Genomic DNA, 10,639 nt, shown 5'->3' with positions numbered 1-10,639 from the left:
GGATCTCTTGGCTGCGGTAGTCCAGGAGTGACCAGTGTCCAACCAGTGATGTTTTTTCCTATCCAGGTTGCCAAACTGTAGGAGAGGAAGAGAATTCCTCTACCCACTCTAGGTCCTTCTGGCTCAGCTACAAATTCAATTGACGTGACACAGAATAATAGGAGAAAATCAAACAAAGCTTTATAACATGTATACATGGGAGAAACCCAGGAAACTGGGTAACTCACTGAATGGCTGAGCTGCCAGTATAAATATCATCTTCAGCAAAAGACAAAGGAGGATGTTGGGCTTCAGCAGGGAGAAGGCAATTTACATGGAGATGGAAATGGATATGGGCCAACTACAGGCAATGTGACCTGAGAGACATGTTTTACATTACATTACAGTTATCTCATTGTATTAGCTCCTTCCTGGAACAGGCCCTTCTGTTTTAAATTCTTCTAGGCAGTTGAGGGGGAGGTCAAAGTTTCTTCAGAGTCTTTTGTTCTTAAAAATAATCAAGCCAAAGAGACACATTTTGGGATGGCCAATTCTGATCCCCCACACGTGCTTAATGATTTTTTCCAAGTTCTTGACTTGTCAATGGTCTTTCCATTCAGGTTATAATATGTTTAATATTTCACTCTTCTTTTAATTCTTTCTTTGCAGAAGCCCATTCAGAGGAAGAGGAAATACCCCAGCTATTAAGTGAGTTATTCTGAAGAATTCAGTTAACTTATTTAGAATTTTTCTAAATGGATTCTAAGAACCTCTGAGTCACTGGTCTAATTCAATATTTCTATGATTTTTTCATTAATTTAAAAAATCACTCATCTATTAAAATTTCCTTTATCAACTATTCTATTATATGGTTTACTCACTAGTTTCACAGTGCAGAAAGAGAACAAAAGAACACACACACACACACAAAAGATTTGCTTTAGATTTAAGAGTTCTCTCAGGTCTAGAGAGTGTGATCACTATTTTCCTTCTGATTTTTTCTCACCTATGTTACCTGGTCTTGACTGTCTTTATGAGAGCATGCTTATTTGACGATCACCCCCAAAAATTATTTGGTTATCTATATTTTCTACCACAACATTAATTCAATAAAATTTAACACTTAACAATAACCATGGCATGATCCTATTTTTGGCAACAGGGATACGAAGGTAAATGACATTGTTTCTGTCCTTAAGGAGCTCAGGATCTAATGGAAGATTTACTTTGGACATAATCATGGTCACTATCAGAAAAGTGGCAAAAGAATGTATTATGGAAACTCAAAGCAGAGGAGAAAAGTGAAGGCCTCCCACAGGAGATGACATGTGATCTGGACCTTGGAGAGTGGAGGAATGGGAGAAAGTAGAATGAAATGCATTGCTAAATCTCTGCTGAATCTATGCATGTAACATAATATTTCAATGGTCTAGGAACGCTGAATCATCCAGGAAGGTTGAAGTGAATATAGGAAGACTAACTTGGGGATGTGGGTTAGTTCTAGTTTATTAAGGATGTTGTGACAGACTAATTGAATTTGTGAGTTATTCTATGGGTAGAAAAGAGATTTTTGAACGGGAGACTAACATGGCAATTTCTTTGCTGATCCAACAACAGTGAGGAGTAAGCAGCTTAAGAGCATAGATTTTAAGCTTGGAATTTAAGTGTCTTTCAAGCTTGGAATCTTAGTGTCTGTGATAAGACACAATAAAATACACGGACATGAAATAAAATATATGTTGAATCCACAAGAGAATTATTGGCGGAGTGACAGCCATGAGATCATAAAGAAATGATTGAAAGTTGATGCAAGAGATGATGAGGGCTTGGACTCAATTATAGGTACCAGAGACTTGCAAAATGAGACAATATAGGGAGGGCTTTATTTATACTTTCTGTTTGCGAAGCTGTGGACTTAACAGTTTGTTGAAAGTGATATAAGAAGGGGACAGTGTGTGTTATTTGACTACTCTGCTATTGGGAAGAGCAGAGTGGCTGTGAATTTTCCCCTGTTCAATAGATTTGTGTCAAGATATCATGTATACCTATAGGTAGACACAATGAGTCTATCCGGTGGTTTCTCTCCGAAGTCAGTAGATATCTGGTGGTTTATGGATGATTTCATGTATATCATGGCAAGTTCAGGATAGATAGCAGTATAGAATAGTGGCAGACACTTCAAAAGAGGGAGAGTAAATGACGATGGGCTGAAAAAGAGGTGCTAATTTAACTACATGTGCTCTGAAGAGGGCAGGACTTCTGCCCTGTCTCTCCTAAGCAATGGGCCCTGGTCACTACCTGGCACCATTTAAGCCAGTGATATACTACTTCTAATCAAATTTGGGCTATTGTAGATTCTGCACTTGTCTCATTTAAGTTTGTGGCTAACCTTTCTCTTTACTTGTTCCTGTCTGAATCTGTGTTCTCTTGCCTAGCAGCTGATGGATTAGTTGAAGAAGTCCCAGAGGAATCACAAGGAAGACTTGGAGGTCTGCGTGGCAAGAAAGGCAAAAATGGAAGGGAAGGCCATGGTCAGCAGTATAGGCCTTGCAGCCAGAATGTCCAGGGAGGCCAAAAAAACTCATCTAGCAGAGGTGGCCAAGATGGTCGAGGTGGCCAAAGAGGCTCGGATCATGAGGAAGACCAGGGCAGCCAGGGTAGCCATGGTGGCAGACGTGGCCAGGGTGGCCCTGGTGGCCAGAGAGGCCAGCATGGAAGAGGTGGCCAGGGTGGTCAGCACAGTGGCCAATGATAAGGAAACCCAACTAAAGATGGTCTCCAGTGATTCTCTAGGTATTAATTATATTTTTATTCAACAATCTAGTGAATTTCTCTTTAAATTTCCTAATTCTCTCTTCTTGTTTCTGTTCATTTCTCTTATTTTTAAATCTTGACTTTAATCACTCTTAAACTCTTTGTCTAGATTTGCCCTTGCCATGATTCTCCTTAACTCAACCTTACATACAGAAGAGTCCCCTCCATTCTCACAAAAGAAAGTAAGGCTTATACACTGAGCTGGGGTTTAGTTTTTGACTCCATTATTCATATATTAGCCTACAGCCGCCCCAGTTTCTACCTCTCCTCTCCTTTCCCTTCATCTCCTGTCTTGTCCTCTTCTCCTTTCCTTATCCCTTCTCCTGCCCTCCTCCTCCTTCATCCCCCTCCCCACTCCTTCTTCTCCTCTCTCTTAATATGATATCTTGTGATAAGATTACTTAATGGTAGAGATGTGTAGGGGAGGAAGAACATTTTTTTTAACTCACTCTAGGTCCTTCTTGCTGGGCTATTAATTAAACTGACATGAGACAGAATTACAGGAGAAAATTAAACAAAGCTTTATAACATTTATACATGGGGGATGCTCAGGAAAACTGAGCAACTCAACAAAATGGCCAAGCTGCCAACTTAAACATCATCTTCAGCTAAAAACAAAGGAAGTAGTGGTTGGGAGTAGTAGTTTTCGACTTCAAAGGGGAGGAAGGCAATTCACATGGAAATAGAAAATCAAATGTTTGGTAAACAGAGCTTTGATAAGAATGGGCTTAGAAAAGACCCTCCCAGTTGAAAAATACCCAGAGTCATCTATGGTGATGTCCTGACAGGCCTTTTATCTTAAATTATTTTAGGCAGGTAGGGGGAAGGTCAAATTTTCTTTCAGAATCTTTTGTTCTTAAAAATGATAAAGCCAAAGATACACATTTTGAGGTGGCCAATTCTGATGCCTCATAGATGCCTTGCATAGATCATGCCCAGGCCAAGTCATTACATCTGTCTAAAATCCTTTTCTTTGTTTCAGAAATGATACAGATCCACTGATGTCATAGACTTCTCAGTGGTGTAAACTTCTTGGCCTTTCCTTTCTCCAACTTCAAAACGTCAATAAAGTTATCAGCATTAACGTCCTGGCTCTTGTTTTCCTTCTAGGGTGATGGGTCTCAGTCAAGGGGAAAGAAGGGCAGCTGGGAGATTACAAAGCCCTGTAGCTCAGATTTTAATAATTTTTGTGAGCACTTAACTACCACCATATTCCAGAGCAAAAAATTTTATTCTTGAGACGAGTAAGGGAGTTTGCCAAGTTCAGATTATCAAAACACATGCCTTTCTCTCAGCTCAAACACAGAGAAAACTACCTTGTAATCTTCCTTAATCTCTGGCAGTCCTTCAATTCATGTGTACCATAGTGTATATTTCTGTTTATGTCTGGGATTCAAGAGGGCCTCCAGCACCAGTTTACCCTCAGAGTGCCCTGGTAGAGACAGACTCATCATCTAGCTGTCAATCAGACAGACTTCCCCTTGGTTTAGAGACATTCGATTTTACCTAATGCACTTCAGTGAGTTCATACACATTGACTCAACTTATTTCTTCTGTGTATATGCATTTGTGGAAATGGTGTGAGGCAAAATCTTCCAAAACTAGACAAAATATAAAGAAAAGTGAGCTGAATTATGTCCCCATAAAGTCATATCTTGAAGTCCTAATTCCAGTGTTTCAGAATGTGACCTTATTTGAAAATAGGGTTTTTGCAGATGTAATTAGTTAAGATGAGCTCATATGGGAGTAGAGGTGACCCCCAATCCAATGTGACTGGTGTCTTTATAAAAAGGGGAAATTTGGACATAGACATGCATACAGGGAGAATACTGTAAGAAGATGAAGACAGAGATTGGGGTGATGTAGCAAAAACTGAGGAACACCAAAGTTTTCCAGCAAATCACCAGCAGCTAGGAGAGAGTCCTGGAACAGATTCTTCTTTGTAGCCCTTAGACTGAACCAACACCTTGACCTTGTGATGCCTGCTCTGATATCAGTTCCCCTACACTAAACCCAGCATATATCAGGTTAAAACGAAAGCACTCTTTCCTGATTTACTCCCTGGCTCCCTGGCTCCAGAATCCACTCCCCACCATGGAGACAAATGGCCAAGGACAGCCACCTGGATTCTTTATTATCTCCTCCTCCACCCTGCAAACAGCCTCCCAAAGCTGAACACAGGCTAGTGGGAAAGCTCTGACCAGTAAGACCACTGACTTCCCCCTCTTCTACAGGCAACTTCATTCCTCACAAACGTTTAAAACCCCTCATCTCCCATCTTTCAGGGAGATGAGATTAAACAAGACAAATTTGAGAGCTCACTCTCATCACCCAGCTGATATCATCTGAAATAAAAATACTTCCTTGCCATAAGCCTGGCATTCCAGTTTTTACTTGGCCCTTCTTGTGTGGCGGGTAAAGAACCTATGTTTGTAGGCACTAACAATCTGGCAAGCCAATCAGGAGGCTCTTGTCCTTGGCTCGGCAGCTCCAGGCCTACTGGGACTTCCTTGGAAGCAGTCTAGCAGCTGCCTAGGTGATTTGCCCTAGGGACTGTCCCAATACTTTCCATCTAGCCTGGTACCACTGACCCTAGGCACATTTTCTTATGGCAAGGAAATAGGCCTTAGATTTGTGTTTGTTTATTTGTTCTTTGTCATGGTGAGTTGACAGACTCCATCTGAAATAGGTTAAGTTGCCTTGGGGATGCCTGTGAACTTCCTTCCTCTCCTCTGGGGTCAATTCTGTTGACAGAGGGTCCTTCTGGGGTCCTTTCTGTTTGCAGAGGGGGACATACGGGCACACATTCAGAGTGGGAACTGTTGTAGGACCTTCTATCCCTAATCTGGGAACCTGGCTTTTCTGTGTCTGGATCTGTGTGTCTGTCTGTCTTTTTGAATTGGAATGGGAAATATTCTGTCTGTCCCAAAGCAGAGCCCAGTGAGGCTGATTCTGAATAGATGGTCTAATTATAGTTATAAGCCAATGTCTAAATAGGGATGATTTTCTTTTGTAACACCACATGGCCATAATATTCTTTAAACTCCAAACAGAAAATGGCCAAAGAATGGATCCTTTAGTTGGAAAAATTTTTAGAGAGCTCTCATCATAAACAGCTGTTTTATTGGTACCTATGGAACGATCAAATTAAAAGGAAAATGCAATAATTAGTCTTAAAGACTTAATCAAACTTGCGGTCTCAGCTTCTTGTGGTCTTACAGATGCTAATGAAAACATTAAGCAAACAAAGAGAAATCAGAAAGAGAAGAGTCACAGAACTCATCCCAACAGGATGGAAATCCTTAACTAGTTATTAAAAATAAAGGAAATGGGATCAATAGAACAGACATAAATAAAGTTAAAACAAAGGTTTTAACAAAACACTACCTAAGGTTGGATGGCTAAAGGGACCCCCCTCATTGTCTCCTCAACATTAAAGGACATCAGAGAAGCCTGTTCTATTCACCCCAGTTTGAAAAAATTCAAAAGGTCAGGAGGCAGAAATCACAGTGAGAAACCTGACCAGGAAATATTTGAAGCCACAATTAGGTTGCTCAGGTTGATAAGACTGTAAAGATTAAAGTGTTTAAGCTAATATTATATGAAGAGTTTATTTCAACTTTACCTGGATGTTTTTGAGAGTAGATGTTATGTCTAGCTTGAAATGCTTTCCCAACATAATATTGTAATACCAAAACTTGTTAACGGAATTCTAATATGTTATCATTAGAAGTATAAAAGTTAGAAAAATTAAGATAAAGATTTGTAAAAATTGGTATATTTAAATGAGCTTTACGTAAAATAATTACATCTCTTTTGCCTGATTGTGCTATAGATTATGTTGTGGGGATAAACATTCTATCTTACTACGGAAAGTTTCCCCTGCCTGATATTGTAAGAGCATATAAATCCACCCTTAAGGTTATGTTAATTAAACATACTAAAGGAGGTCTCACTTTAAAATGGCCAAAATAGGGCAATTTCAGTTTGCCCAAACTTATGTATGCAATTGGAAAAAGCCTGCTACAACAATGGGAAGCCGGTTTTAATCTTTAAAAAAAATTTTTTTTTGAGTTTATGATAGTTTACAATCTTGTGAAATTTCAGCTGTACATTACTGTTTGTCAGTTGTGTTGTAGGTGCTCCCCTTCACCCTTTGTGCCCCCCCCCCCCTTCCCCTGGTAGCCACTAATCTGTTCTCTTTGTCCACATGTTTAAATTCCTCATATGAGTTGAGTCATACAGAGATTGTCTTTCTCTATCTGGCTTATTTCACTTAACATAATTCCCTCAAGGTCCATCCATGTTGTTGCGAATGGGATGATTTTATTCTTTTTTATGGCTGCGTAATATTCCATTGTGTGTGTGTGTGTGTGTGTGTGTGTGTGTGTGTGTGTGTGTATACACCATATCTTCTTTATCCAATCATCAGTTGATGGGCACTTAGGTTCCTTCCATATCTTAGCTATTGTAAATAATGCTGCAATTAACATAGGGGTGCATGGGTCTTTTGGAATTGCTGACTTCAAGCTCTTTGCATTGACACCCAGCAGTGGGATGGCTGGGTCATATGGTATTTCTATTTTTAATTTTTTGAGAAATCTTCATACTGTTTTCCACAGCGGCTGCACCAGTTTGCACTCCCACCAGCAATGTATGAGGGATCCTTTTTCTCCACAACGTCTCCAACACTTATTACTTTTGTTTCAGTTATTTTTGCCATTCTAATGGGTGTAAGGTGATATCTTAGTGTAGTTTTGATTTGCATTTCCCTGATGATCAGTGATGATGAACATCTTCTCATGTGCCTCTTGGCCATTCATATGTCTTCTTTGGAGAAATGTCTGTTCATGTCTCCTGCCCATTTTTTGATCGGTTTGTTTGATTATTTTGTTGTTGAGTTCTGTGAGTTCTTTATGTATTATGGAGATTAACCCTTTGTTGGCTGTATGACTTGCAAATATTTTTTCCCAATTAGTGGGGTGTTTTTTTGTTTCATTCCTGTGATCCCCTGCCTTGAAGAAGCTCTTTAGCTTGATGAAGTCCAATTTGTTTATTCTTTCTATTGTTTCCCTTGTCCGAGAAGGCATGGTGTCCAAAAAGATCCTTTTAATACTGATGTCAAAGAGTGTACTGCCTACGTTTTCCTCTAGACGCCTTATGGTTTCAGGTCGTACCTTTATGTCTTTGATCCATTTAGAGTTTATTTTGGTGAATGGTGAGAAAGAATGGTCAATTTTCATTCTTTTACATGTGGTTTTCCAGTTTTCCCAGCATCATTTGTTGAAAAGACTTTATTTTCTCCATTGTATGCCCTCAGCTCCTTTGTCGAAGATTAGCTGTCCATAGATGTGTGATTTTGTTTCTGGGATTTCAATTCTGTGCACCTGTTTTTGTACCAGTACCATGCTGTTTTGATTACTGTAGCTTTGCAGTATGTTTTGAAGTCAGGGATTGTGATGCCTCCAGCTTTGTTCTTTTTTCTCAGGATTGCTTTAGCAATTCAGGGTCTTTTGTGCCCCACATGAATTTTAGGATTCTTTGTTCTAATTCTGTAAAGAATGTCATTGGGATTCTGATTGGTATTGCTTTGAATCTGTAGATTGCTTTAGATAGTATGGACATTTTAACTATGTTTATTCTTCCAATCCATGTACATGGAATGCCTTTCCATCTCTTTATGTCCTTATCTATTTCTTTAAGGAAAACCTTGTAGTTTTCATTGTATAGGTCCTTTACTTCCTTAGTTAAATTTACCCCGAGGTATTTTATTCTTTTTGTTGCAATTGTGAATGGGATTGAGTTCTTGAGTTTTTTTGCTGTTAGTTTGTTATTAAACATAGAAATCCTACTGTTTTATGTAAGTTGATTTTATATACTGCAACTTTGCTGTAGTTGTTGATTACTTCTTAAAGTTTTCCAATGGATTCTTTGGGGTTTTCTACATACAAGATCATGTCGTCTGCAAACAGCGAGAGTTTCACTTCTTCCCTCCCTATTTGGATTCCTTTTATTCCTTTCTCTTGCCTAATTGCTCTGGCCAAAACCTCCAGTACTATGTTGAATAAGAGTGGTGACAGAGGGCATCCTTGTCTCGTTTCTGTTTTCAGGGGGATGGAGCTCCATTTTTGCCCATTAAGTATGATGTTGGCTGTGGGTTTGTCATATATGGCCTTTATTATGTTGAGGTAATTTCCTTCTATCCCCATTTTATTCAGAGTTTTTATCATAAATGGCTGTTTGATCTTGTCAAATGCTTTCTCTGCATCTATTGAGATGATCATGTGGTTTTTATTCCTCAATTTGTTGATACGGTGTATCACATTGAATGATTTGCAGATCTTGAACCATCCCTGTGTCCCTGGTATGAATCCCACTTGATCATGATGTGTAATCCTTTTGATGTATTACTGAATCTGAGTTGCCAAAATTTTGTTGAGAATTTTTGCATCAATGTTCATCAGTGATATTTGCCTGTAGTTCTCCTTTTTCATGCTGTCTTTGTCAGGCTTGGGTGTCAGGGTGATTTTGGCCTCGTAGAATGTGTTAGGAAGTGTTCCATACTCCCTAACTTTTTGGAATAGCTTGAAAAGGATAGGTATTAAATCCTCTTTGAAAGTCTGGTAGAATTCCCCAGGAAAGCCGTCTTGTCCTCAGGTTTTATTCTTTGGGATGCTTTTGATTGCTGCTTCAATCTCCTTCCTTGTGTTTGGCCTGTTCAGACTGTCTGCTTCTTCTTGACTTAGCTTTGGGAGATTGTAAAACTCTAAGAATTTATCCATTTCCTCTAGGTTATCCATTTTGTTGGCATATAGTTTTTTGTAGTATTCTCTTATAATTCACTGTATTTCTGTGGAGTCTGTTATTTCTCCTCTTTCATTTCTGATTTTGTTTATGTGAACTTTTTCTCTTTTTTTCTTTATAAAACTGGCTAGGGGTTTTTTAATTTTATTTTTCTTCTCAAAGAACCAGCTCTTTGTTTCATTGATCCTTTCTACTGCCTTTTTCATTTCAATAGCATTTATTTCTGCTTTGATTTTTATTATTTCTCTCCTTTTGCTGACTTTGGGCTTTTTTGTTCTTCTTTCTCTAGTTCAGTTAGATGTAGTTTAAGATTGCTTATTTGGTATTTTTCTTGTTTGTTGATGTGTGCTTGTATTGTGATGAATTTCCCTCTTAATGCAGCTTTTGCTGTATTCCATATGAGTTGGTATGGCATGTTATCATTTTCATTTGTCTCCAGGTATTTTTTGATTTCTTCTTTAATTTCTTCAATGATCCATTGCTTGTTCAATAGCATATTGTTTAGTCTCCACATCTTTGTCATTTTCTCAGCTTTTTTCTTGTAATTAATTTCTAGCTTTATAACATTATGATCGGAGAAGATGCTTGTTATTATTTCAATTTTTTTAAATTTATAGAGGCTTGCCTTGTTTCCCAACATATGGTCTATCCTTGAGAATGTTCCATGTGCACTTGAGAAGAACGTGTATTCTGCTGTTTTTTGATGGTGTGTTCTATATATCTTTATTAAGTCCAACTGTCTTAGCTTTTCATATAATTCCACCATTTCCTTGTTGATTTTCTCTCTGGATGATCTGTCCAATGATGTGAGTGGGGTGTTGAGATCCACTACTATTATTGTGTTATTTTTAATATCTTCTTTTAGGTTTGTTAATAGTTGCTTTATGAACTTTGGTGCTCCTGTGTTGGGTGCATAGATATTTATAAGCATTATTTCTTCTTGATGTACTATCCCTTTGATCACTATATATTGACTCTCTATGTCTCTCTTTATCTGCCTGATCTTGAAATCCACTTTGTCTGATATAAATATTGTGACACC

Source organism: Equus quagga, chromosome 1, assembly GCF_021613505.1.
Source record: "Equus quagga isolate Etosha38 chromosome 1, UCLA_HA_Equagga_1.0, whole genome shotgun sequence".
NCBI lineage: Eukaryota > Metazoa > Chordata > Mammalia > Perissodactyla > Equidae > Equus > Equus quagga.
This window is presented reverse-complemented; position numbering follows the sequence as displayed.